The sequence below is a fragment of the Lynx canadensis genome, chromosome B1, assembly GCF_007474595.2.
Source record: "Lynx canadensis isolate LIC74 chromosome B1, mLynCan4.pri.v2, whole genome shotgun sequence".
Taxonomy (NCBI): Eukaryota; Metazoa; Chordata; class Mammalia; order Carnivora; family Felidae; genus Lynx; species Lynx canadensis.
In genome coordinates, this window is record NC_044306.2 from 161283481 (window position 1) to 161287766 (window position 4286).

Here is a 4286-nt window from a genome sequence, read left to right on the forward strand (position 1 = left end):
TGCTGGAGATTCTCTCTTCTTTTTCCCCCTCCCCCATTCTCTCTCTCCCTCTCTCTCTCTCTCACTGTCTAAAACAAAACAGAGGGTAGAGAAATAAGACATTTAGCTTGATGAGGAATTAAACTAAAAAAAGAGTGGAAAAAAGAACACAGAAAAAGCAAAGGGGAGAGAGAGGAAACAAAATAATGCTAATGTGATCAGCTTTTTAGTAAGTACCTAAAAAGTCAGATTCCTTTATAAGAATTACATATCAAGAAAACAAATACATAGATCTTGAGTGCCTCCTGTGTATAATCCAAAGGTGAATAAGATACTATCTTTATTCTCTTCCATAAAGATATCACTCCAATATAGGAAGTGGTCACTTTTGTTAACCACAATCTGAACTCTTTACCTGAGAAGCAAACATGTGAGCTATATGGATTGGTTTTTATTAGTTGGAAAGGACAGCATAAGACTTGGCACGGGATATATGAGATTTTTCCAGCATATCATCATTTGAACTGCCTGTTTTGACTAAAAGGTGTACTCAAGGTTGTACTCAGCTAGACAGTATTTCCATTTTCAATGCAACTAGGCAAGTAAGTAACTTGGTTTCAGAGAGTGAGACACCACTAACTCATTTTTCCACATTTTGATGCTGTCTGTATATGATGGCCTTGTTCATCTTTTAGCTACTTCATAGAAACCAACTTATATAGGGCTTTAAAAAATTTATTTTAGAAAACATTTAGCCTTCCTGAGAAATTGCAAAGATAGTACAGGGAGCTCCACATTTTTTATCCAGCTTCCCCCAATGCTAACATCTCATATAACCATATTACAATTCTCAGAACTAAGAAATGAACCTTAGGGGCACCTGGGTGGTGTCTCAGTCAGTTGAGCGTCCATCTTCTGCTCAGATCATGATCTCATGTTTGGTGGGTTTGAGCCACGCATCGGGCTCTGTGCTGACAGTTCAGAGCCTGGAGCTTGCAGATTCTGTGTCTCCCTCTCTCTCTGCCCCATCCCTGCTCACACTCTGTCTCTCTCAAAAATAAATGAACGTTAAAAAAATTAAAAAAAAAAAAAAAAGAAATTGACCTTAGCTCTCTCTTCCAGCCATCCAAGATGCCAAAAGGAAAGAATGTCAAGGGAAAGAAGGTAGCCCTGGCCCCTGCTGTTGTGAAGAAGCAGTAGGCCAAGAAGATGGTCAATCCCCTGTTTGAGAAAAGGAGAAAAAGCCCAATAATTTTGGCATCAGACAGGACATCCAGCCCAAAAGGGACCTCACCCGCTTTGTCAAATGGCCCCATTACATCCAGCTGCAGCGGCAGTGGGCTATTCTTTATAAATGTCTAAAAGTGCCTCCTGCGATTAACCAGTTTACCCAGGCCTTGGAACGCCAAACAGCTACTCAACTGCTTAAGCTGGCCCACAGGTACATACCAGAGACAAAGCAAGAGAAGAAGCAGAGATTGTTGGCCCAGGCTGAGAAGAAAGCTGCCAGCAAAGGGGATGTCCCCACTCAGAGGCTGCCTGTCCTTCGAGCTGGGGTTAAAACCATCACCAGCTTGGTGGGAAACAAGAAAGCTTAGCTAGTAGTGATTGTACATGATTGGATCCCATTGAGCTGGTTGTCTTTCTGCCTGCCTGTGTCATCAGATGGGTGTTCCCTACTGCATCATCAAGGGGAAGGCCAGGCTGGGGCGTCTGCTCCACAGGAAGACCTGCATCACTGTTGCCTTCATACAGGTAAACTCCAAAGACAAAAGAGCTCTGGCTAAGCTGGTGGAAGCCATTAGGACCAATTACAATGACAGATATGATGAGATCCACCATTGCCGGGGAGGCAATATCCTGGGTCCAAAGTCAGTGGCTCGAATTGCTAAGTTGGAAAAGGCAAAGGCTAAAGTACTGGCCACCAAACTGGGCTAAGTGGGTGCTGTTGAATTGTCTGTACATAAAAGTAATAAAAAGTTCTGTTTCAAAAAAAATTAACCTTAGTATAATATCACTAACTAAATTAGAGATCTTATTCAGATTTTGCCAGTTTTTCCACCAATATCTCTTTTCTGTTCCAGGATCCATTCTAGGATCCCACAATGCACTGAGTTGTCACATCTCCTTAAGCCATCTGTTCATAAGTGTTAGGGGTTGAATTTGTGTCTCCCCTTACACAACAAATTCATTTGTTGAAGCTCTCAGCTCCAGGCACCTCAGAATATGACCTTATTTAGAAATAGGGCCTTTTTAGAGGTAATCAAGTTAAAATGAGGTCCTTAGAATGGGCCTTAATCCAATATGTTTATTTTTTATTTTTATTTATTTTTAAATTTTTTTTTAACATTTATTTATTTTTGAGACAGGGAGAGACAGAGCATGAACAGGGGAGGGTCAGAGAGAGGGAGACACAGAATCTGAAACAGGCTCCAGGCTCTGAGCTGTCAGCACAGACCCCGACGCGGGGCTCGAACTCACGGACCGCGAGATCATGACCTGAGCCGAAGTCGGCCACTTAACCGACTGAGCCACCCAGGCACCCCGGGCCTTAATCCAATATGACTGTTGTCCTCATGAAAAGAGGCCATGTAGCCCCAGATGTGTACAGAAGGAAGATGATGTGGAGGCCCCAGGAGAAGGTGGCCATCTACAAGCCAAGCAAAGAGACCTGGAACAAATCCCTCCTTCTCAGCTCTCAGAAGGAGCCTATCCTGATGACATTTTGACCTGAGACTTCTGGCCTCCAGACCTGTGAGACAATAAATTTCTGTTGCATAAGCTCCGCCAGTTTGTGGTACTTGGTTATGGCAGCCCTAGCAAACTAGTACACTCAATCTTTCCTTATCTTTCATGACCTTGATACTTTTGAAGAGTGTTACCTTGTAGAATGTCTCTCAGAGAATTTGGATTTGTCTGATGTTTTCTTGTGGTTATAATAATGTTATGGATTTGGGGGAAGAATAGTACAGAGGTGATGTGCCTTTCTCTGCAACATGTCAGGCACACAACACTGATATGTCCCATTATTACTATGGGTGATGTTAACCTTGATTCCCTGGCTAAGGGGGTGTCTATGGTATCTGCCACTGTAAAATTCTTATTTTTTCCCCTTTTTAGTCAATGAATATTTTAAGGGAAACACTCTGAGGCTGTGAAAACATCCTATTTCTCTTTAAACTTTCACTCACTAATTTTAGCATTCATCTGTTGGTCTTGCCCACAGCAATTATTATTGCATGTTTTAATGGTGATTTTCTACTTCTCTTATTTTTCTATATTTATTAGTTATATATTTATTAGTTTCCTTCATTCCTTCTGCTTTTATTATTTGGAATTATACTATAAGGAAAAGTTTTCCGTTCTCCCCTCATTCATTCATTTCTATCAGTATGTGCTCATAGATACTTACTTTACCCTTTTTTTTTTTTTAATATTTACTTTATTCTTTGGGTTGTGTTCCAATACTTCCATTATTAGTTTTGTTCAAATTGTTCCAGCTCTGGCCATTGGGATCTATTTCAAGTCTCCTGAGTCTTTTTCCCTCATCCATGTTTTGTTGTTTGTTTTTTTTTTTTTTTTTTTTTTTTTTTTTTTTTTTTTGAGTGCTTCTTGATCCTCTGGCACCACGCAAGATGTTCTGGATTCATCTGGTATTTTCCCTGCCCAGCCCTACTCAAGGAACTCTGCCTCCTTTTATAGGACAATGGTATTTCAAAGTGATCTTCAACCTTTGTTTCAGAATGATAGATGCAAGTATTTTTAAATGTTTTATTATGAAAAATTTTAAATGTACACAAAAGTAGAGAGACTGGTATAATAAACTCCCATGGATTCATAATCCAATTTCAGTAAGACTATGCCAATCCTATACATATTTTTTCTATTTTAGAGATAGAGAGAGAGAGTGCAAGTGGGGAAGAGGGGAAGAAGGAGAGAGAGAGAATGAGAAAGAGAGAGAGAATGAGACTCTTAAGTAGGCTCCACATTCAATGTGGAGTCTGACATGGGGCTCTATCCCACAACCTGGGATCCTGACCTGAGCTAAACCTGGGGTATTTGAAAATAAATCCCCACTCCATGACATTTCACCAGTAAATCTCCTAGCATATAATTATCTTATCTAATTTATAAGGACTTTTTTTCCCCTGTCACTGTTTAAAACTTAAATCCAAGTTAGTTAACATATAGTATAATAATGGTTTCAGGAGTAGAACTCAGTGATTCATCACTTACACTAACACCCAGTGTTTATCCCAACAAATGCCCTCCTTAATGCCCATCACCATTTAACCCATCCCTCCACC

At 40.3% G+C, this 4286-nt stretch overlaps 1 pseudogene; it reads left to right on the forward strand.

Moving 5' to 3' along the window:
• Nucleotides 1–1104: 1104 nt before the first annotated feature.
• On the forward strand, nucleotides 1105–2204 carry LOC115512619 (annotated as a pseudogene).
• Nucleotides 2205–4286: the final 2082 nt, after the last annotated feature.